The sequence below is a fragment of the Rousettus aegyptiacus genome, unplaced genomic scaffold, assembly GCF_014176215.1.
Source record: "Rousettus aegyptiacus isolate mRouAeg1 unplaced genomic scaffold, mRouAeg1.p scaffold_m13_p_14, whole genome shotgun sequence".
In the NCBI taxonomy this organism is placed as follows: Eukaryota; Metazoa; Chordata; class Mammalia; order Chiroptera; family Pteropodidae; genus Rousettus; species Rousettus aegyptiacus.
Window position 1 is genome coordinate 29,747,308 of NW_023416289.1, and position 25,160 is coordinate 29,772,467.

Below are 25,160 nucleotides of genomic sequence, written 5' to 3' on the forward strand. Positions count from 1 at the left end.
GGTCGGCTTTGTGCCCCTAGGGAACACTTCACAGTGTCTGGAGACATGTTTTATTGTCGCAGCTTGTGGGGGGGGGGCGGTTAGGGCGCTTCTGGCCTCTAGTGGGTGGAGGACAGGGATGCTGCTCAGTATCCCACAGTGCCCAGGTTGGCCTCCGCAACAAAGAATTGTACAACCCTTTATTAGTTTCCTGTAGCTGCCATAACAAATTACCACAAACAAGGGGCTCAAAAACCAAAATCTGTTCTCTCCCAGTTCTGGAGGCCAGAAGTCTGAGATCAAGGTGTGGGCAGGGCCGCGGTCCCTCCAGAGGCTCCGAGAGAGGATCCTTCCTGCCTCTTCCTGCTCCTGGGGCTGCAGGCATTCTTGGGCTTGTAGCCGAATTATCCCAACCTCTGCCTGCATCATCATATGGCCTCTCCTCTGTGTGTGTCTGGCCAAATTTCCCTCTCCAAGTACAGTCACATTCTGAGGTCATGGGGGTTAGGACTTCAACATATGCATTTGAAGGAGACATGATTCAGCCCATGACAGATGGACAAGAAGTTCTAGCATGGTCATGGCTGCTTTCCCAGACCAGGTCCTCAACAGCTTGGTAACTGTCGGACCTCACCAGAAGGGTCGGCCTCATTCCCCCAGCAAGGATGCCAGCCATTGCCCGAAAGCGCAAGGAGTCTCTCACACAAGAGGTTTGGCAGCCTGTCTTCAAAAACCCCGGGGTGTTTACACATTCCTGTAATGAAGGGAAAAAACCCAAGAAGCAAAAACCCAGAGCAATTATTCACTCTTGCTTTCTTAAGCTGCAGAAGGAGCTGGTTGGGAAATCATGAGTCAAGTGAAATCCTTTATGGAATGAGCAAAAACAAAAAAGAACAAAAGCCATTTGACTCACTCGCTGAGCCCCCCGTGGGGAGACTCTTACTGGGAATGTTTACCATCCTGCTCCCAGCTCTGCTGCCCTGCCCCAGAGGCCCTGGCTGTCTGCATTCCCCTGTATCCTCACTCCAGATGCTTAAGTCACTGCTTATAATGGCGCAAGATGTCAGGAGGTGGCTCTCAGAGGCTGGAAAAAGAGTGAAGTGTCCTTGGCCAGCAGCTGACTCACCGGCTCCGCATGGAAGCTCTGTCCCAGGGCACCCACTTGAAGCCGTCCCTGTTGGAGCCATGGACACTGGTGCTGGGCAGGTCTGTTCACAGCCTGCGAATGTTCATTTGTGAGCCTGTCCATTCATTCATGCCGGTCCTGCCGAGCAGTCCTGCGCTCACACAGACAGAATTCAGGCCCTGTCTGCAAGTGGCCTGTGACCTCAGTTGGGATGTAAGACATACACAACCCCTTCTGCAAGTTCCCCTCAGTCCCTCCAGCCAGAATGGGTGCCTGTCAGTTGTGTTCACACTTGGCACTTGTCCCCTGGTATGCAGTTGCTAATGGGCCACCCGAAGACAGCACTTCTCAAGGAGAGAGGCTCATCTCATCCAGCATGTGTTCCCAGGTGAGCACAGGGAATGGAGCATCTCATTCATCCCCGTGCTCCCAGTGCAGGTAGGGAGTGGTGCAGAGCAGCTGCTTTGTACGTGTTTTTTTGGATGGATGGATGGACAGATGAGCATAAAGCAGTTACCTAACTCTGAAAACCAGGCCAAGTTATCTGCCTAGTGATATGGCTCAGAAAGCCCATGATATGGGGGGAAAAAAAATAAACAGAGAAACTGACTGTCCCCAGGAGACCTGGGATTTACTGCTAGTGATAAGAGATACGCTACCAATACATTACTGCTAAAGGGAAGCTCATGAAACAATCCAAGGACTGAACAGAAGACTAGACTCCTGTCCAGTCCCAGGCATTTGGTCTTTGTGTGATACTGACAGCTTCTTTGAAAGTCCTGCTGCTACAAGGGGAGAAAAGGAGAGGGGTATATTCTGAGGGCACCACCATCCTTCCTGATGAGGACATTCTTCTGGGATCAGCAGAGGCATTGCCATGGGTGCACAACACAGAGAACTCAGGGCAGACACAAGTGAGAGCCTCAGGATGTGAGGATGATTGTATAGTGGGGAGACCACAACCAGTCTCTACAGGCTGCAGAGGCAGGACCATTTCTCACAGTCCAGAAGAGTGGGAGAGAAGATGTGTCAGCCCCTGGCCTCTCCCATCCTGGATCCTGTTCTCCCACGGCTCCCTGTTGTCATTTTCTCTGTGGGTCCTGGTGACGTGTCCATGCTGAGGCTGGAAGGTCAGCTGCCCCGGAGCAATCGAAGGTCGATGGGCAATGGTCATCTCTGAGAGTTCCCAGATGAGTCACCGTGTGACAGTCACCTTCCTCATCCTCCACAAGCCCAAACAAGTCAGCCCTGAAGGGGGTGTCCCCAAGTGTCTCCTCCATGAGTCAAGCCTCCCTGCCTATTTTTAGGCCCTTTCTGCAGAGCATCGAGGCAGGCAAGGCTTGTTTATTCTGGATCAGAGCTGCTCTGGGAATTCTCCATCCTACCACAGCCTTCAAAACAAAGAGCAGGGAGAAAGGATGACTACCGTGTGCCCTGGTGACAATGGTAGCCTGTCCAGACCACAGGGCCCGGGGCTGGAGTAACCACACAACACCTGGACATCCTCCAGCCTGGACTGCAGCCAGAATGGTTGCTTTGGCTCACCCAGTAAAAGCAGCTAGGAAGCGCCTGTCTAGCCTCTGTGCAAGGAACGCCAGACACTGAAGGGTCAGCTAGTGCTCACAGAACATCCACCCTCCAGCCATCAGCCCGGGCCCTTGGCCCCTGAAGGCCCCATCCATTTCTTCTCCACTTCTCATGGTGGACTGAGAGCAGCAGTCCAGGGCTAGGAGTTCTACCTGGTTCACATGCATAACCCCAATTTTGCCACCAGAAAGGCTCCATAAAGTCTGTATTCATTCACTCATTAACTCATTCATTCGCCATCCATCACTTAACATTTGTTGCATGTGCACCTGCTATGCAAGGTATGAGTTCCATCCTCAGGAAATTTACCCCCCCCACCCACCCCGGGACAAGAGGAAACAGAAGTGACAAGCATCATCATAGGGGAAGTATGAGCACCTGGGGGCAGGTGGTCACAGAAGACTGCTGGGAGGAGCAGAGTACCAAAGGTGAGCGTCGTCAGCTGGGCAGAGAGGGTTGGGAGCAGATGCTCTGGCACAGTGGTTCCAATTAGATAGTAGTTCCCACACTTGAGCTTGCATCAGAATCTGCTGGAGGGCTTGTTGGAGCACAGCTGGCCCAGGACCCACCTCCAACTCCTGATTCAAAAGTTAGGAGAAGCCCAAGAATTTACATCCCTAACAATTTTGTAGTGATGCTGGTGCTGCTGGTCCAGGGACCTCACTTTGAGAACCACTGTTCTGGGCAAAGGGAGCAGCATGGTCTAAGGATAGAGATGTCAGTATGAATGTACAGATGAATGAATAAATGACCTTTGAGTTGCTTTTACCATGATGGGTCTACAAGAATTAAGCTTCTCTCGTATCCAACGGACAAGGTCATATGTATAACATCTGAGGCTGACAACCATGTTACTTACATGATTGGAAAGTCAGCCTTGACTCGGTCTCACCCTATTGCTAAGGCCCAAGGCAAGCTTCCCCGGCAAGCGTAGAGGGGATGGTGAGCATGTCTGTGACATGCCCTGGGGGACCTCTGTGTGGGCGATCCTGCGAACCTGTGGTGCCTCCTCCCTAGGTCTCCTTCAGCCTCATTCTGAAGTTCATCCACTACCGCCCCTCCCTGTGCCCCATTGCTTTCTGCAGGACCAGCTTCAGGGAATACTGTTACTAGTTGTCTGGGTAGAACATTGTAGAGACGTGGTTGCTCCAGCTCTCCAAAGCAAGAGGTCCACATTGATTGCTTCCCAAAGAAACCAACAGTCCCTCCACCCGAGACAGAAGCCAAAGGTGAGGCCGATGGTTAGTGTCCGCGCCCCACCCCTCAGCAACAGGGGAGTCAATTCAAGGTAACCCCGAGAGCTCTAGGGAACCGTCTGTTGGCTACTATCTAATTGTTAAACTATTACTATTGCTACTTCTATACTGAGCAACTTCACTACACTTAGTTCCACAAGTTTCTAAATGAACCACTAACAAAAATGAAGATTAACCTGTATTTCCAGTGGTAAAATCTGTATTGGCCTAAAACTGATGCTCATGTGCAAAGTCCAAGGCAGGAGAATTTGCCAGAACTTTTGAAAAAGGGCCTAATAGGGGCACTACCCACCTGTCTCCCTAGAACAGCAGAGCTGCCGTGTTGATCGTCGGCCATTCTCCGCATAGGAAGCCAACACAAAGCTGGGAAAGGCAGTGGAGATGGGGCAGGACAGGGCTAGGGTAGGCCCCCCGGACCACTCCAGCTTCCCTGCCTGCCAGAGGGTCAGCTTGGAGCTGCTGCTGGAGCCTTTGTTCCCCTCCAAGTCCATTTGACTCTGAAGGTCCCAATAACCAAAGGAATTCTCACTACATGGGAGAGGAATATTCAGCTCTCTGGATGCACCAGCTCTGGACAGCACATAGAGGTAACGGAGATTTGTTGAGCACGTGTTGTCTGCCAGATGCTGTGCCAGGTGCTGGGAATGCACAAGTAGACACGTTTCTGCCCACCTGTACCCCCTTCCCATGCAGGCTGGTGCAGAAGAGAGCCCGGAAGAATCACGCCAATTACCAACTACGGCAATTATTCTGAGGTCCGGGAAATTTGAGCAGGGCCTAATTTAGGCTACCAAGGTCGGGCCTCCATGTTTAAGCAGACATCTGGAGGGGGAGTAGGAGTGTGTGGAAAGTAGAGAGGAAGAGAGGGAGGCAGCACACAGCAAAGTTTGGCACGTGATCGGAGACAAGTAGATATGAAACTTAGTGGAGAGGTGGTGTGTGGCCAGGAGCAGCATGAGAGATGGGGCAATTACTCAGGACACTCTCAGTAGCGAGAGAGAGAAAGCCTTGACTCAGCTGCCTAACACAGGATGAATGCTTCCACCAGGCGTGGCTTGTCCAGCTGCAAAGCCCCGGCTCTTCACACCTTTCCACTCACCCTCCTGGCCTGCAAGACCTGAATTCAGGCCAGCCCTTCCCAACCCAAGGTGGCCTCTGCAGGTGCAGGCCCAGACTCTGCCCTCTCTGTTGAAGAGGGAACCTTTCTCCAACGTCCCTAGCAGATTTCGTCATATCCCACTGCCCAATTTTGTGGCAGCTGTACTGAACAGGTACTGGCCAGGGGTTAGGGTTGATGTGTTTGCATTATAAGGATTTACAAAACCAAAATTAAGCCTAAAGGGTGAGTGACACTCAAGCTAAAACAGGGCACTACTAGCAAAGAAATATGGGTAACCATGTGCTGCGTGGCCTGCCCGAGGGCCAAATGGAAGAGGGTCAGCTTGGAGGATGGCATCGTGATGAGGTTTTAAGTAAGGCATCAGCAAACTGATGTTCACAGTGTACCACTCTTTCTTGCCACTGCATAGAGACCAAGGGAGTGGAGGTTTAATATCTGTCACACCTTCAAGAGATGGGTCTAGCCTATGTCTGGGTCTTATCCGCTTGGAATTGGGCGTGTGTGTGTGTTCTTCACCCAAGTATGGTGGAAGATTCAGCCAGACTTTGGAGGCTGGGTGTAAAGGGCTGGCTCTCTCCTTGTTCACCAGAACTCTTGTGCTGGGGCCTGGGCATCCAGGTGAGAAGACTGAGCACCCTGGGGCCACCAGGCTGGAGGAAGCCATGCTGTAAGGAGAAGCAGCGTGGGGGAAAGATGGGTGCCCTTATCAGCTGTTCTAGTCTGTGGGGTCCCAGCCCAGCTCTAGACCCAGAGAAAGAACTCCCATACCAATGATTCTAGTCCCATAGGTGAGCCTTCTAGTCTTCCCTGCTGGCCCCAGATATCCACGTTCCTGACCCACAGCATCTGTGAGCATCATCAGTGCAAGTTCTAAGCTGTGAAGTAACCGGGACAGAAGGCTGCCATAACCATCCACCCTTGACCAATGAGAGGCCACTTGGGCTGCCCAGATGGAGCTGAACAAACCATTTAACACCCAGGTGTAAATCCAAATGAGGCCCTCCCTGACTGGGCAACTTCTCTTAGACATGAAGAGGCATTTAAAAGCCACTGCAGAAATTATCAAGGAAAATGTTCACAGATGAATCAGGCCAGATATTGCCAAATGGGGAAAAGTGGGTCAACTGGATCTGTGTCTGATAAAAGCTTTGAGCAGACATTCTTGGATTTGCAAAATTCCTAATATTGCTCCAATTTGTCTCTCAGAGAGTTACAATACTCTTGAAAAATTCCTCCCAATAAATTTTATTTTATGTGGAATTTATAAAATCAAGTGCATGTTAGAATAGTGCCATTTGGTGCAGGGGAGAAGGGATGGTCTAATTGTGAAATCACATAAAAGAAGGTGTTTCGATAACATGTTTATGAGCTCAATATAATGGAACTTCAGAGCTGGGAACCACTGCCACCATTTATCTCAACTGCTGCATAATCCAGACAGGAAATTCGGGTGTTGAGAGGCACAGCTATCTGTGCAAGCAAATCGGTGAGCTCTGGTGGAGCTGGGACTGGAACTAGGGCTGTGGGCCGAGGCGGCGTCTTTCTCTCCACATACAGTGCCTTGAGTGGGTTTCCTTTTGCTCCCACCCCCCTAATCTTTCCAAGGGCCCACCCAAGCCTAGCCCGATGTGTGTGTGTGTGTGTGTGTGTGTGTGTGTGTGTGTCTTGGTTTTCTCTTCTCTGTCTCTCCTCCATCCTCAGTCTCTCCCTCCCTCTCTCTCTGGTCTTCAATACATTGCAAAATAATGTTTGTGTACAGACTGAGGGGAGGTCTGTTGCTTTCCATTCGGATATCCAGTCGTCCCAGCACTATTTGTTGAAAAGACTTTTCTTTCCCCACTGAGTTGCCATGACATCTTTTAAAAAAATCAATTAATTGTATCTTTGTGTTTTATTTCTGGATTCTTTACTTTGGTTTTGAACTATCTGTTTATCCATTCTCCAATACAATACTTTGTTGATTATTTCTAAAGATTGTTTGGCTGTTCTAGATCCTTTGCATTTCCATATAACTTTTAGAAGGCACTTATCAATTTTTACAAAAAAAAAAAAAAAAGGAAGTTCTTCTAGGCTTTTGATTGGAATTGCCTTGAATCTGTAGTTAAATCTGGGGTAAGACTGACATCATGATGGCATTGAATGTTTGAATCCATGAACATAGTATGTCTCTCCATTTAAATAAATTGGTCATCTTTAATTTCTCTTAACAATGTTTTATAGTTTCAATGAATAATTTTTCAGCAGCTCCTTAAGATGTAGACATATAAGATATGAACCTTGTTCTCAGGTTGTGAGGGTCTGGTAGCAGAGAAAAGCCCAAGACCCCCAAGCAATTTAAGACAAGTTGTCACTCACAGCAGAGTTGTGGGTTGCTCTTGCCAGTGTTCGAATGTGGGCTACACATGTTTTCTCATTTATTTCTCAAACATTTATCAAGTATCAACTGTGTGTCCAAACCTGAGGATATGATACTAAACCAGGTTCAGTCCCATAGGGAAGAAAACTCAATAATAATGATAATCAAATGCCATCTGGCACTCCTTAAGTGCCAGCCATTTTCTACATGCTTCCCCCATGTTCCCTTATTTAATCTCTACAATACCATAAAGCAAGTGTTGTTTTTATGCCCATTTTACAGATGAGGATTGGAGGGGCTACATAACGTGGACAAAGACCCCAGCTGATCAGCAAAGGAACCCTCAACCTTGCTTCTATCCAGAGGGTAAAGCTGAGACATAGCTTTGTGACATCATGGAGGGCTTTAGAATCAATTCCTTTTTCACATCTTCCCTTTCTTGACTCCAGAAAGAGAAGAATAGAATGATGGCCTGGAAGCTTTCTTTTCATTCTGCATTCTCTGATCACTGTTCTTAAATGCCACAAGGGCTCTGATGCCATCTATGGGATACTTATAAGGACACACTCATAAATAAGGAGGGTTTCCAATAAGGAAACACCCATAAAATAACCAAATGTACAAAGAATTTGGTACAAACCAATAGAAATAGGCATTGACAGTTTAAAGCAAAAGTTGTGGGAGACAGACATAATCAACAGTTAATTTGTGTATGTGAATTACGGAGCTGCCACTAAGTTCTACCTTTAGGGGAACATCGTCAAGATCCCTGAATAATTTGGTCCCACGGGGAGAGATTTCAAGACCACTTGGATGATGTCGGATAATTTTGTTCAGAGAAAGTTTCCTGGAAGGGAAGGGATCGCTCCCACGTGGCAGCACTGCTCAGCAGGACAGAATGCTTCACCTTGACCACTCAGAGCTCCATCCCACATTGCTGATCACCTCTCACTGTCATGGTTGGGGGCCCTGACACCATTGGCTGGAGGAGGTCTAGTCCAGAAGGAGTCTGAGTTCATCGAAGATTCTGGGTTTGAAATATCAGGCGGTAATGTCAGAGGGCAGACTTAGAGCTAGTTGTGGGATGCCAAGCATTGTAGCATTTGGGATGAACCCACTTTCATTTACATAGTTGGAGATCAAAGAGTTTCAGTTAATAACATAACAATAATAATAATTGTCATTATGGTAGTGACAAAAGCAGCTAACATTTCTGAGAGCTTGCAGCAATGAATGGAAAAGACATAACTCCAGTGTCATGAACTTGCATTCTTGCGGAGGGAAATATACATGGAAGTTCTCACAATAATCCCGCAACACAAGTGTTATACTTACTTTACACTTGACAAAGTGAGCTTTAGAGATGTCAGAATTTGCCCAATCACACCACAGGTAACAATGGAGCTGGATTTGAAGCTCTGTCTGTGGGGTGAGCGGATGTGCAAGCGGAGGACACCTACTTGCCTTGCTAAATTTCGTGGGAGAATGTTCTCCAGGAGTGATTGAGCAGTGTCTTCCCAATTCGGTTTAGCACAGCCCTTAGAAGGACCAGAGAATTGTATCTTTGTTTCTTTCTCTTTAAGCAAACTTTTCTTTGGGGGGGGGGGGGGGAGTCATGCCCACAAACAGAAAAATGTCTTGGGAATAAAGCTGTTGGAGTACAGGCCTCATGGCCACCCACCAGCCTCTGAAGAGGAGCCTTCTGAGACTTCCCCACAGACAATGGCGAGCAGGCCTCTCCTTGCAGAGGGAGGCGGCTGCAGAGGTGTCCTCAGTGGGCAGGATGCCAGGGCCACTGAACAGCATCTCAGTCTCTCCCCACACCTTCCACCTAGCACCCCGCACCCTTTTCCCACTAGGAAGCCAGCCAGGGGAGAATCTGTGAAACAAAACCGCCATTGTTTCCAGGCGCTGCTTTCAGGAAAAACAACAGGTTTTTCTACTTTGGAGGCTTCATAGATTTACATGCACTGCATGCCGTTTCCTCCACACCCAGAAAGTTGTGGTCTTTGTTCATTTAGTGAGGAAATATAGGACTCTGGAGGCCTGGCCCCAAAACTGTCCCAGGAGCACAGCCGCTGGGTACTCTCCTGCCTCAAACAGCCCTGCTCCTCAGACCCAGGATGACCCGAGGATCCCCATTCCCTGGACCCCTAGGATAATGGTCACACCCTCAGCACCATGCCCCCCATCTCCACCTCTTTCTTCCTGTCACCCATCACTTGCTCACCCCTGCTCACTCTCTGCTCACACCCAGTTCCCCACAGTCCCCAGCACACTCCTGCAAGAAGCATCCTCCCAAACTCTTCCTTCTCGAATGCCTTCCACTTGGGCGATAGAAATGTGCGCCCTTACTCTGAAACCCATGGGCCTTGGGGACCACACTGAGCAATTCAGGAAAGGTGACCCCTTGCTGAGATGAAGACACTGTGCCAACTGTCTCATTCTCCTAGGTCACACCCACTGTCTGGCACAGAGCAGTCACTCAAAAATATTTAGCTTCCTAAAGTATAACGCGAATGTCCTTATATAAACAAATGATTGAATAAACAAACTCATGGGGGAGAAGAGACCAACCTCAAGGACAGAAGAACTCCAGGGATGCATGTAGCCGTTAGCCCCACAAGGAGGTGAAGCATGACTCCCAAGCCCTGTGGGTGGCCTGAGCTGTGACATCCTTCCAAAGGGCAGACGGTGGAAGGGAATACAAACAGTAACTTGGTAGTGGACAGAACGGACCAAGGTGACCTCAGCCAGGTGTTTAAAGTCAACATCGGCAATGATAAGTCCAGGCGATGGTGCACGCCCTTGATAAGATACCATGAGAAGGGCCCTTCCCGTCTGTGGTTTTCCTCCCCAAACCCATAACCTTGTCCAATCATGAGGAAAACATCAGATGAATCCCAACTAAGGGACATTCTGTAAAACACCCGACCAGCATTCCTCAAAATTGCCAAGGTCATCAAAGACGAAGCACCTCTCTGGCCCAGAGGAGGCTAAAGCCTCGGATGACTAAACATAATATGCTGTCCTGGAACAGAAAAGGACATTAGGGAAAAACTCAGAAAATCTGAATAAAGAATGGACTTTAGTGCGTAAATGCTATCACACTAATCTGTTAACGGTAGGAAAACTAGGTATGGGGCCTATGGGAACTCTCTGCACTATCTGACGATTTTGTGTAGCTCTAAAACTGATGTAAAATTTAAAGTTTACTAAAAACACATTTGGCTAAGCGAAGAGATGCAAGTTTATATGACATGATACATGTCAGTTCTGCCAACAGCTTTGGCTATAGAAGGTTCTCAATAAGCACTTGCTCTTGTTCCCCGTTCATAATTGTATTTCTGATCATTGGTGCCATCGCATTCTCTCTTTCCTAGTCCATCTGGTGGTCAGTTCCATGAACAGCTTCTCCAACTCTTCCCTGCCTCACATAACCCCGAACCACGGGGCCATAGAGCAGGTAGAGTGGAGAGGGCTTGGGGCCGGGGCTGTGTGAGGAGCTGGCCCTGCGTGGCCTTGGGCTGGTCACAGATGCTCAGCTGCAGATGAGCCCTGGTACCCCTCCCAGTATAACATGCCATGGCTTTTAGCAAGACCCGGCTGCAGTGGCCATGCTGTCCAGCTGAATGTCAGGATTCGATCCATATCTCCTGGCGCCTGTCCGGTTCTGAACTTCACACTGGTAACTCTCTAAGATGGTGCACAGCAGTTTGGATGTATACATGTGGCCATCACGCTTGCAGATGGAATGGCAGTTCTCACAAAGCGGGCATTGATGGACATCGGGAGAGGAGGAAAGGAGGGAGGGAGGTGCCAGCTTTTCTGCATTCAGGGTTGCAGCTTTTATCAGATGCTTATGACAGTCTGGAACCCAAACTTCTTCCCCGGCACTTATTTAGGGTGACAAAATCATGGGCCTCTCTTTGTCCCTTGACTTTCCTGGAAAACCAGCAGAGTAGGCCTTGTTTTTTGAGAAATTGGCTGGAATTGGGATAGAGCAGAGAGACTGTAGTTTTTCACAGAACCACTTGGTTTTTGACATTTTTCTTCTCGATTACGTGTTTACTATAATGATGGCTAAATGCCATCATTCTTTCCTGTTATCAAACCCCAAACCCATCTGTAATGGCTCCTAAAGATATCAGGTCCTATTCCTGGACCTATGAGTGTAACCTTATAAGAAAAGAGGGTCTTTGCAAAGCGGTTGAATTAAGGATCTTGAGATAGGGAAGGGGGCCCTTAGAAGAAGACAGACGAGATTTGAGATGCACAGAGAGGGGAAGGCCCCCAAAACAGGCAAGTTGGCATGATATGGTCATAAGCCAAGAGATTCAGCTGAAAATGGGAGTCTTGTGCCAGCATGTGGAAGATCTCTTGGCTATAGGGACATCCTGGTTCTTTAAGCTTGGAGAAGGTCTAGAGAGGTTTGAGCATGCTGTGACCCAGGGGGCCAGTTGGAGTTCTCAGGTGTAGTGGGAAAGGAGGGGGCACTAGCGGGCTTCTCAGACACCATGGCAACTGATGGGGTCGGGGATGAAGAGAGCCTCGCTCCAGGAGCACAGAGCATCCAGGAAGGTCAGCACTTCACAGGGGCTCCTTTTCCCTCATGATCGAAGCCTTGGATGCTACCTCTCACCCACCAGCACCGTTCCCACTCTCCCTACGGCAGCCTTCACCCACACTCTAGTCATCATGGCCTCCCAACCTACTCCATTCTGGGGTGGGGGAGTGGGCTGGTGGCGCATGGCTAAGAGATTGAGTTTGTGCCCCCGCCCCCATAGGTGGCCATTGTCACAAGCCCCCTGGTAAAGGACAAGGTTGCCAAGAGGCCACAGGGTTTGTTTGAGGTCCCAGAGCTTGACCCTTCACCGCACGTGTGAGTTATAGACATTTGGAGAGAACCCCGTCCCTCCCCCAGACAACCTGTGCAGGTCATCCCAAGTCCCTGACCTCGTGGAATTATAAATTTACCACATGAAGTGGAGACCTGGCACCACCTGAGTCCAGACCACAGTCCTGGCCTTGCAATCGATTTCAACAGGCTCGAAAGCACAGAGGAGTGAAACTACCCAGCAGCCCACCATCCGCAGGCCGTCCGTCTCTCAGCCTGCCGTGCATTCAGCTCGCTGAGGGTCCCTGTCAGGAAGCAAGTCTTCTCTGGATAGGGGCTGCCCCCAGGTTTCACGCCCTTCCTCGGGGCTGCAGAAGGGAGCAGGCAGCACAAAGGGAGGATTCCCTCAGATCTTCAGGATGGCAGCGTTTTCTTGGGGATTCCCAGCCAACTGGAAGGAGGCTTTTGTGGGGACCCCTGAAGTCAGTTGGTCTATAAGGGCTTGGGGTCCCCCTCTCTCTGATCAAGGGAAGCCCTCGCACCCCTAGAGAACCACAGAACAGAAGCCGAGATGGGGGCTCTGGCCTGAAACGCACGTGGGATGGCCGCTCGTCTGAATCAGCCTCCGGAGTTGCCAGGCTCGTCTGTAGGTTCTACAGGCGCATCGCAGCCACCAGTCTGGGCGACCTCGGCACTGTGCCAGTCTTTCCAACCACATGGCTGCCCACCCTCACATTCTCTTGGATCATATAATCTGTTTCTGCCCCAAACCACACTCGGCTTTGTGTAAGGAATCGGAATCTGGGGATTGCGGGAATCGGATGGAGGAGGCCTTTTCCATCCTGGTGGTAACAGAATGGAAATCTGGGCTGGAAGTAAAACAACCTGAAATAACAAAGGGACTGGGCATGCTGCAAAGGCTTTTGGAGAAAATATTATGCAAAATGAGAGGGGGGTGGCCATTCACAAGGGCCAAAGGGCTGGGTGTTTGGGAGATGCTCATACATTTTAGGGAGCTGGAGGGCCCCGTTTACCTCAAACTCAAGCAGCTAAGAAGGTGACCAGACTTTCTTGGAAGCAGTGGGGACAGACCCCATCCTGAGCTGCAGTTTGAAGGCCGAGTTCCTCATGTAGAATTTAGAGAAATGGGCCTATTCTCAGTAGCTGTCCAGGGCCTGGTACAGAACTGCTGTTCTGGAAAAGATGGCCATGAGCCTGTAAGGGCTCTTCCTCCACCCTGGGGGCAAAGCCATGGACTAGAGACTCTCTCTCGGGGCCCTGGATCCCCAGACTGAGGACAGGCTGATGATGTCACTGCTTGGCCAAGCTCTCCAAGTGGTGACCGAGGGAGGGGAAGAAGCTGCTATGAGTTCTAAACACTCTTAACAGATCAAAGAGTCTCATAAACAAAGGCCTAAGTGCTTACAAGGAGACTCTCGAGGGTTTATCTTGGGAAATCGTTCAAAGCGCAATAAAACAGAAACTTCTGGCAAATGAGATTTGCATCGCGTGGTGGCATGACCGGCACAAAGAGCCCTGTATGGCCAAGCTCTGGCTCACGGAATGGGGCTGGATCTCTCAGGCAGGGCAAGTTTCTTCAGAGATGGCTAGAGTGTCACTCTCCATGGAAACGTAGGTGGGGCCCCCTAAGAGAATTAGACTTGTTAAAACCTCATCTTCCAAAATGGGAAAGAGCATCAGGACAGTCTTCTCAAGGGTTCACGTTAAAGTTCCTCCGAGTGAGGGAGTGGGCCACTGTCTTCCCCTGAGTTTATAGACTTGGGATCCTCAGCACGTCTCCACTGCATCAAGCAAGACCCAACCATTGGGCCACGGAGTAGGAGGCGCTTCAGGATTCACTGGCTTGGTCACGGGTATTACACACCTGCCATTGGCAAGAATCTACTAGACCCCTGCAAAGACATGGGAAGTCTTACAGAATTAGGAATAACTGCTCGCGTATCTCCCCAGAGGGGTGGCACTCGGCCTGGGCCCTACTCAGTGAGAGTTGCCTGAGAAGAGGGACCTTTCGTGCTATTGCCTGGAGGATAACAAGGTGGCAGAGGGAGATGTGGGCATGGCGGGCAGGTGGGGGCACAGCTGTGCGCATGGAGTGGTGAAGTCCTTGAATCCCTAAGGCACTTGGGTCTCATGGTGTCAGCAGTTGAGCATTACTTAAGAGTCATGGAGAGAAGCGGACAGCTTAAAAATTACCTCCCAAGAGCAGATCTGGAATCCATCAGATGGCCTATACCCCATCCGGCAGGGGTAGCAGACTGACATGAGTTGTCATCCTACACGAGAGAGCCTGGAACAAGGGGGGAGGAGGCCCTAAGAACAGGTCCCAGGGCTCCTGGCCCCAGGAAAGTGCCTCCTGCAGAGGGCTTGGCAGAGCTCAGATAGGCAGGCCTTCTTGCCTCTGGGAGGACCTCAATACCTTTCCTATTCAGGGAACCTGGACACATAACTCATGGCCCCAAGACTGGGGGTTGGAGGCTTGCTTGGGGAAAGTCCTGGACCTTAGTCAAATGGGAATCCAGGCCACGCACATCAGCTTCCTTAGAAGTTCTCTTGAACATGTTTCACTCTGGAGTGTTTCATTGGTTTGTCAACATAATGAGCTATGTTTTTATCCAATGAGTGACTCTTCCTTAATTCTCTGTCTTCTTTGATAAAGTGAGATCACCACGGTTAGGGGAGTCTGCTGTTCCGTGGAAGGAGGACCTGTGGGGCACAGGGCCTGGCACTGAGTGGATGTGCTACATGGTGAGAGGACCGGAGGAAGCTGGGAAGGGTGCATGTGGGGAGGCCTGGCCTGTTGGTGCCTCCCCGGTCCCCAGGGAGCCACCAGTCCCTGCCAGCCCGCCATTCAATGAAGGCCCTGGAGTCGATGCCACATGCTGGCAGAGCTCAGGCCCTGATTGGGGTTGGGGGGCTTTGCCAACATGAGGCTTCTCCAGCTCTGGTTCAGCCATACTGGACATCTCACGGATGGCACTGCCCGTGGTGGTTCCAGTGCCCAGAAGGCCCCCGGCTTCTCAGGGAGAGCTTGTCCCTACACCTCTGCTCTAAGCCCTCACTCACCCCTCCCGCGCCTCCTATGACTTGGTGCCCAGCTTTGCCTTGGCCTCGGGTCACCTAACCAAGCCAGTTCTCACCCTTGCACCCTCACACCATACATTGTTGCATCTTCAATGTTCACTGGGCTGCATTTCTAGTGGTTCATGGTAAGTGAGTATCCCACAAACCCTCAAAGGGCAGGCAGACCTAGCCTGTGACGTGAGCCATGGCCTCCCTCTTCCTCCCTTCCTCATTAGGGACAGAGGCAGAGCAGACCTTTCTGTCTAACCAACATAGAACTTCACTTCTGTGTGAGGCTTTCCTTGGACATTGACTGGTCAGAAGTGCAAGGGTCAAGGGGTCGGGAGGGACAAGGAGGGACTGCACATTTCAGTGGCCACCACATTGCCTCGGTCCCTGCATGGAACACTCCAAGCCAAGACTTTGTTTTGGATTCCAGTGGAGCCACAAGCAGCTGCCCTCCTGATGGGCCATGCCCCCTCAGTCAGGAAGCACCTAGTCTCTCTCTCATGTGGCTGGGTCACTGGCTATCCTCCAACAACTGCCATGTGACTTCACCCGATTGGGCTGTGGGACCCAGCATCATAATCAAGAGAGAGAAAAGTGACTCAAGGAAGAGGACCCAAGTAATTAGGGAGCATGCCAAGGCCACCCCAGGACCGTAGCACCACGCTGGTGCTCTGGGAAGGCATCCCCAATACCCGCCCACCTGCCAGTGGACCAGCCCCAGGATACACCTGAGAGCAGTTGGGACACTGCTTGAACTCAGCTCCTCTTAGCCTCAGTATTCTCATCTGAAGTGGGGTGATGAAACCCACTCACCATCGCAGCGATGGGGGGAGATGAGCTCCCCAGGTGTGCCCGCAGCCCAGCTGGCGCAACCCCCACTTGGCTTCTCTATTTCCTGTGCTGCATCCAGACTCACAGAGGCACTTTCTTGTTCTTTGGTTTAAACATAAGTTTTCAGTTTATTTGATTAAATACGTAGGAGTACAACTGCTGGGTTATATGGTACATCTATGTTTAGCTTTGTAAGAAACTGCCGATGTGTCTTCCACAGCGGCCGTCCCATTTTGCATTTCTATCAGCAAGAAGCAGGAGTTCCTGTTGCTCCACATCCTCACTAACATTCGGTGTTATCAGTTTCTTGGATTCCAGCCATGCTCATAGATGTACAGTGGTATCTCCATGTTTCAATTTGCAGTTCCCTCCTGACAAATTACAAGCATCTTTTCATATGCTTATTTGCCATCTGTATATCTTCTTTGATAAAATGTTTAGGTCTTTTGCCAATTTTTAAATTGATGTGTTTATTTTCTTATTGTTGAGTTTTAAGAGTTTTTTATGGATTCTGGATATGAGTCCTTTACCAGAAATATGATTTGCAAATATATTCTCTTGGTGTGTGACTTGTCTTTTGATAAACTTCAATATATCTGGTTTTTTCCCCATGAATCTTGCATTTGATGTCATATCTAAAACTCATTTGCAGCCTTAGAGTTAAGCAGAATCTTTCCTTTGTTTTCTTCTAGAAATTTCTACTTTGCATTGTGCATTTAGGTATATGACCCATTTTAAATCACCTTTGGCAAACATCAATCGACTATATATGATATGGCTCTATCTTACCTGTTCCACTGATCTCTGTATCTACCCCTTTGCCTATACCATACTGTTTTAATCACTGTAATCTGTATGAGTTAATCTATAATCTGTAAACTCGTATGAGCTAGCTTGCATTTCTTTTGTTAGGAGTGAGGGTAAGCATCTTCTGTGTTTGGGAGCCATTTCTATGAAGCATCTACTCACATCCTTCACCTGCTTTTCCATTCATGGTGTTTTCCTCAACTCTAGGAGCTTTTTTATATTTTAAAGTGATATCTCTTGTGTTCAGATTCAGGTCAATTCAGCAGCTGTTTACGAGGCCCCACGCCCTCCACAGTAACATCACGATGACGCGGTGCCAAGTGTTTGTTCATCCAGCAGATGCGGGACGTGGGATGGATGGGGATCTCACTTTGCAAAAAAACAGACAGGGTTTGCTGATCTGATCTCTCCAGTGTGTCATTTATTAAAGCTGTCCAGAGAACCAAAACATGACCACAGCTGCCCTTGGGCCACCACAGAGAAGTGAGAGCTGGGGCTGCGTCTGCCCTCTCCACTCACCTCCTCCAAGATGCTGCAGGGACAAACAGCAGAGCACGTTGGGTGGAGAAGCAGGGGCAATACCGCTGCTGATCCCAGGCCGACTGCAGTGTGGGGCCTGGTGTCAAGGCAGACACGGGGACCCACAAGAAGCAGGGGTCATCTCGCTTTGGGTTTCAGCAGGGGGTGTGGCCACTGGAGGCGTCTGTTGGGTGATGGCAGTATGACAGACACGTTTTCTCAAAGACTCAGGGGTGTCGGGGAGAGGTATGACATGCACCATTCACTCCAGCTCAAACACCCAGCAGTGGGGCTTCATCAGAGCAGTTCAGGAGAAGCCGAGTGAGGCCTGGGAGCTGGCGCTGCCCATTCCATGCCCTGCCCCGGCACATAACCTCTGCCTGTGAGGCCACCTGTCTGCTTCTGGGACCTCGTCCCCACCACGTTCACCCTTGCTTGCAGTGTGGGGCAGCCACGCCAGCTTCGTGGGGCCCTCGGACCCTCTGAGCTAATTAGAGAAAGCCAGAGGAGGAGCAGAGGTGGTAAATGATTTTTTTAACCAAATTTACCACTGGGCTTCAGACCAGCTTGCCTAAGGGGCAAAGGAGGAAGGAAGAAAATGAATGGCACCAGGAACTGGAATTGATTCACTCGTCCAGGACTGACATGCTCACTGGGTAGCCCTGTCCCTTGGCTGCCAGGAGTTCCAATTCCATCACCCCAAACAGAAGGAGAGGTGCTGGGCAGCTCTACCTTTGGGGAGGAAGCCCTGGGACCATGCTGTGGGAAGGGACATCGGTGTGACCATGCATTGGACATAGCAGAGTGGTCTGGCAGGGTCCAAGCAGTAATGGGAGACAAAATGACTCTTAGGGAGGTGGGGTCCCTAGGGATCTCAAGAGAGAAAATATGGCACTGCTCGGGAAAGGGCAGCTGTTGGGCACCTGCTGCCTGACCAGCCAACTTGCCTTCTGTGGAGCAGCCTCGATGCCTCACTCCAAAAGTCTGAACTTTCTGAGTCTCGAGGCCTTGAACTCCAAGGCCTCTGTCTGGGATCTCTGACCTTGGCAAGCTGTCTCCCAGATTCCAGCTCTAGCTGTTGTTGCTTTTGCTTTTGTTGCATTTGCTTTTCTTGATATCGTCTTCCAAAAAAAGACCCTACTTGGCCTCTGTTGTGGTTTGTCTGGCGGGACCTTACAGTGCTTTTTAATTTCAATTTAACGTCTTGACTCTTTGAAAGGCTGCTGTTTTGTTGCCTAATCTTTATGGCTCGGTGTGTTTGTTCTGCTCCCCAAACAGCCCTTCCTCCCCACCCCCACCCCGGCCTCCGCCAAGGAAGAGTGTGCAGGGACTCTGCAAGGGTATATTGGGTCCTCTCAGCCTGAAGAAGTTTGGCAAGTGTCCCCAGGCTCAGGTGGTTCTGGGTATCATTGGATTCCCAGGAAAAAAAAAAAAAAAAAAAGACCCCACCCCGCCCCGCCCTGAAACTCCAATTAAGTCTGAGCAGTCTTATCGGGGTGTAGTGTAGATTTTTCCTTCTGGGGCAATGTAGACCCTCTCAGGGTCGAAGCCCACAGGGGACTTGGCTTCCCCCACAGGACCAGATCTTCCCTTGAGTTAATACCTGTGACAGTGGTGCTCTAGAGCAGGGGCTGTGGACCAGTACTGGTCTGTGGCCTGTTAGGAACCAAGCTGCACAGCAGGAGGTGAGGGGCGGATGAGTGAGCGAAGCTTCTTCTGTATTTGCAGCCGCTCCCCAGTGCTAGCATCACCGCCTCAGCTCCACCTCAGATCATCAGGCACTAGATTCTCATAGGAGCACCGGTCCCTGGTGCCAAAATGGTTGGGGACCGCTGCTCCAGAGAGCCCTCTCTGCTTTTCAGATCTTGCATCCCCTTGATCCTCATTTTATTCGTGTGACATGTTTCTCTGTCTGGTTTATATGTAAGAAAATGCAGGTCTCGGTTACCAGGAGACATGTACTGACTTGTTCCAGGTCGCCCTCTGTCAGGCTGTCACTGACCTCTGCACCCTGTCTACAGGCCTGTATCTTCGTCTGGTTTCTGCCCCTCTCTTCCTTCCCCTTCAGCCATCTGCCCTGGTCCCTGTCTGGCCCCGCCCCAGGTACCTTTAGGGGGAGATTTGCTGCACTGGCTGCCTCAGCCAGGTGCTCCAGAAGACAGAGCTGAGGCAAAGTTTATAAGCCCCCACTTTTATTTGGGGAATGGGTGCCAACAGTGCTACAGGTACATCTCCTGGCTAGGACTCTTTCACCAGGAGCTCTGGAGCCAGGTGGGGACCCAATTGGTGTCGCAGCTAAGGGGGCAGAAGGAAGTGTCCCTCAGAGTACCTGCAGAAGAGAAAGGAGGGAGGCATCTGCTCAGCACCTTTGCCCTTCTGTCCACTGCCTCAGTGGGCCCCATGGGGTGGAATACCCTGTCTGTCCATGGGGGCCACTCAAAAGAGCAGACTCCAAGCCCAGGGGTGGCATTTCCTCCACAAACCCAGGTACCTGGGTGCTGGTATAGAGACGCCCAGCAGAGCAGAGGAAGGAGGCAGGAGGCCAGAGAGAGTGCACAGTGTGTCCCTCACACCCTATTCCGTCCTTCAATTAAACTCACACCCCGTGCACAGCCCCAGCCCTTTTGTTCTCCTGTCGGGGGCGTTCCACAGCCAGTTTTCTTGAGAAAAGTGCTAGGAACCTCACACTGGATTAGGTGGGTTCTCCTGTTGCACTCAACGCCCATCTCGCCTCATGGATACAAAGGGTCCCAGGCCCTGTTTATGAGACGTCCTGATGCCCTGGTTCGGTGCAGCCCCAAAGCGCTCAAGCCCAACATGATCGTCTACACTGGGGGAAACCAAGGCCCAGTGGGGAAGGGCCTCCCCAGCCAGATGCTAGGGCTCATACCTCCCCACCTCCAGACCCGGGTCCCTTCCTAAGGACAGATGGTTCTGTAACTGAGACACACAGTGTGTGAGCTCCGTGAAGGCTCACAACCTGGGACCCTGAAGGCCCTGAGCCACGCCGGGGCCCTGCAGGAAATGTGCACTGATGGCTCTGTGATGTCCTCGAGGACAGCCAGCTCTTTGAGCCCTGCAAATGTGAGCATCCTATGCCTGCAGACGGAGCGGAAAGTGAGAACAGCCAAGGGCGTCAGGGTCGATTTATCAGGACAGCTCCTCCCGGCCTTCACGTGGCATGCTCCCGAGCAGCTCCAGACGGCCGTTATTTCATCTGCCGGCAGCAAGTGAAATAAAACACTGATTATGACCTGATGTTTTTCCAACTGCACCCAAATTCCAGATACCCAAAGCAATCACGCTCACTTCAGAGAAAATTTCCAAGACTATTTTTCTCTGCTTATTATTTTTCTCTTGGCTTTTCCCTTCTTCTTCTTATTGTTCCTATACAGGAAAGAAAGTCTGTGTCACTGGGCAGGCCCAGGTCCGCTTGGAAGGCCCCCAATTAATGGTCAACGGTCGAACCCTTCTGGCTTTGAGACCTGTGCTGTTTACTTGAGTCTTCACTCATTTATTCTGGTTTTTGGCTCAAAAACATAGAGACCATTCAGGCACGGTCCCCCATCCAGGGCTGGCAGCCACTCTGGAATTGTGGATTCAGCCCATCACTTAAAACGCCACGTGGCTTGGGACAAGTTGCTTTGCCTCTCTGGGCCTCAGGGTCCTTGTCTGTAAGATGAGGATAATAATAGAACCTGTTTTCTGGGGTTGTGAGGAGGGGTCAGTGAGACACTGCATGGAATATTCTGGCCTAGGTGTAGCTTCCAGCAGAGCTCAGCAACACTAGCCTCTATAATCTTTGTCTTCATTAATAATGGATTCCACAGAAAAGCTGCTGGGACAGGTCTGATAGAGCACATGGGAACACAGGGGCAGACATGGCTCCTTATCACCAAGGATGGGGCAAACGAGGGGCTCGAATAGCTCACGAGCTGTGGAGAGTGAGTGCACAGGAAGGGGGTCCAGCTGGGGCCAGCACAGGCAGACAGGTGAGACCAGAGTGCTCCCAGAGCCTGGGGAGGGATGTGAGTTCACAGCAGGGCTGGCCTGTGAGGGCCTCAAATGCCCTAGGAGGGAGGCTCGGACAGCCCACAGAAGGGAAGCCGCCTGGCATGGCAGTTAACATTGCTTGATCTTGGCTGTTGCTAAGGCTAGAACAGTGGGATGGGTGGGAAGCTGTGTCAAACTCTAGATGTGGCAGACACTCTCGATCATGTGTGTATGAATGAATGAATGAATGAAGTTGCTAGTGGAAGCCATTTACTGCAATTGGCATGGTGGAGTATTAGGGAAAGAATGCTCTTTGGAGAAAGACAGTCATAGCTCTGTCCCTTACAGCATTTTCTCAATACATATTCATTCAACAAAGGACCTTTGTGCAGAATGTATTTTTTAAAAACTCCCACAAACCGATAGGAAAAAGACAAATATCCCACTATAAAAATGGGCAAAAGTCTAGACCCTACATTTTACAAAGGAGAAATCTAAATGAGTATATAGGAAAACATGCTCAGTTTTATTAGCCATCAAGGAAATGTAATTAAAACCCCCGTGAGATACAGCTATTCATTCACCAGGTCTAATGCAAAAATCCTGGGCTGCGTCAAGTGTTCAGAGAACGTGAAGCTGTGTGCACGGGTCGGGGAACCATTCAGCTTTCTCTACCCACGGCCCAACTATTTCTCTCCGGGGTGGGAATGCTCATGTATATTCACAAAAAACATATACTGGAACATTGTTAGTGGCCCGAGCTGGAAGCTACCTGCATGCTCATCAGTCGTGGACCACATGGATAAATTGTGTTCAAGTGATAGTATTCATACAAAAATATGGACAACTCTTATCCATGAAAAGATACTCAACATTACTGATCATCAGGGAAATACAAATCAAACCTATAACAAAATACCACCTCACACCCATTAGGTTGGCTACCATCCCCCCTCCGGAAAAAAATGTTGGTGAAGATGTTGGGAAATTAGAACCCTGTGCATTGTTGGTGGAAATGTAAAACAGGGCAGCCACTGTGGAAAACAGTACAATATTTCCTCAAAAAACTAAATATAGAATTATCGTATGATTCAGCAATTCCGCCTTGGCGTGTATACCACATTTTGCATATCCGTTCATCCATCCATGGACACTGGGTTGTTTCCACATTTTGGGTGTTATGAATAGTGTTGCTATGTACATGGATGTACAAATATCTTGTTGAGACTCTGCTTTTACTTCCTTTGGGACACAACCCAGTGTCTACTGCTGGATGAATGGATAAACAAAATGGGGTGTATACCAACCATGGAATACTATTCATCCTTAAAAAGGAAGAAAACTGACTCATGCTACCACACGGGTGAACCTTGAAGACATTATGCTCAGTGAGGGAAGCAAGTCCCAGAGAGAGAAATCCCGTGTGATTCTACTGATTTGAGGAGCCTAGAGCAGTCAGACTGAGAGAGACAGAAAATAGGATGGTGGTTGCCAGGGGCTGAGAGGAGAAGGAATGGGGAGATTTTGTCAAGCGGGAACAGAGTTTCAGTTTTATGAGACGAAAAGACCTATAGGGACAGATGGCAGTGATGGATGTACAGCAATGTGAATGTACTTAATGCCACAAAATCTATACCTGAAAATGGTTAGGATGATAAATTTTATGCGATGTATATTTTGCCAATAATTAAAAATAAAAATATGAATCTCATAAATATAGAGTTGAATGAAAAAAGCCACACACTGTGAATCCACCAATGAAGGTTACCCAGCTGGCCAGCCCACTGTGCTGTCAGTCAGGCCACAGGTGGAGCAGACCCAAGGGAAGATGGGCCACGTGCTGATTCTCAGTGGGGCTCCGGTTACTGGCTATGTTCAGTGTGTGGCAGTGTAGGGAGCTGTATGCTATAGGTTCACTTCTCTGTGTGTCTGTTATACTTGAGGAAAAGCTTTAATAATACAGAAGGGGCTACTTTGGAATAAATGGCTGCAGCTTCATGGAAGACTCGCCATGCTGCCTTTAGTCCTCCCTTGTCACCATGGATTGCAAGAACTTCCTCATAGCCCTGATGTGGTCTGAAGAACTGCACTGGACAAGGCTGGCTTGAGGGGTACCACCAGCCCCTATGCAAACAGCCAGGCTATTTTACAAATGTGTGTGTGCACATGTGCACATGCATACACACGCATGCACACCAGCATTCTCCAATATAAAGATTTTTTTAAATGCTCCTGAAAGAGAGAGCGGGTGTGTGTGTTGGGGGAGAGGGTGTCCTCCAGTAAGCCTGTCTGTCCCTACCTTGACATCTGTGAGCTGGAGAGATGGAGGCCAGATGTTCCCATGGGCCACGGTGACCTGGAAACTATTCATTAGACAGCGGATGAGATAGGAGCCTGTGGTGTATTTGGCCTCTGAAGGCAGCTATTTTTTATGTTTTGCTGACAGTCCAAATGATTCCACATAAACCAGAGGTGGGAGTAGCCAGCGAGCACCTGGAGAGAATAAACCCAATTGGCTTCATGAGAACACAGCTGTGACTATGAAGACCGAGCCACTGGACTGTTCATTTTTAAATGTGAAATATCACTGGAGGGCAGGAAAACGTCTCTTTGGGGAACCACTTCAGATTAGTGAAAGTTAGTTCAGATAATGGGTGCCAGTGAGAGCAGAAAATTGAGGCAATCGTCCGGAGAACACCCTCGGAGCCTGGAATTCCAGTAGTCGTTGGTGTCCCTGACGTGGCATTGACAGCCGGGGGGTGGGCAGAGACCTCCAAAGCCTATCACACTGAGATCATCTTGAGTTACCATTTCATTCCATCTTTATAATAATCCTGAGAGGGAGTCATAGGTATTTATCTTTGTGTACTAAATGGACCAACTGAGGCGCCACAAGACAGGATGAATGCCTGGACTCCCTTGAAAGTCAGCCCAGCTAGGATGGAATCTGGTCTGTTGGCTCCAAAGTCACAGTTTCTAAACAGGGGTTTGTCGCAAGTTTTGATTCTTCCCTTCCCCCAAAACCCTGGTGGGCCTGTGGACGGGAACAGAAGTGTCCTGGTTAGCATCTGGCTTCTTGCCACTTTTACTATCCAGTGGGTAGAGGAAAGGTTGAGCAAGGTAACAAGGGGCCAGGCCGGGGACACCAGGGGGTGAGGGGTGGGCACAAGACCACAAGTTGCTGACCGAACCGTCCAAAGTGAGACACAGAATCTTGGAGGACGAGGACAAGAGGGTCTGGAGAAAGCAGTACTGAAGACCCCTGGAGACAAGGGCTCCCTCTTGGGAGCCTGTGGAAGAGACCCGCCTTGCCCCACAAAGTGCTTCCCAGCATCCTTCAGTTGGCCCTGCACAGTGCAGCAAGTGATGCCCATGGTGAGGGGGACTAACAGGGTCACCTCCTTCCTCGAGTGACACCCCTCCTCCCAGGACACCATGCAGCGACCAACAACAACAACAAAAAACTTTATAATTCTACCCATTGACTTTGAAGGGGGCACATGGGGAGAGAAAGATAAGCGAGTGTCAAGGAAACAGTGTCATAGAAGCCTTGATGGTTGTGCCTGTAGATGACTGTGACCATGCATGTCTGATTGTCACTGTGGGAACGTGGAGAAAAACAGAGGTACACGCGCTGCATGGTGGACATGGATCTGGCT

General features: G+C 49.9%; 1 protein-coding gene across 2 annotated transcripts in view; it reads left to right on the top strand.

The window, feature by feature from the left end:
- Positions 1-25,160, top strand: part of ZNF469 (zinc finger protein 469) — a 288,356-nt gene that overhangs the window by 132,232 nt on the left and 130,964 nt on the right. The window lies entirely within an intron of this gene.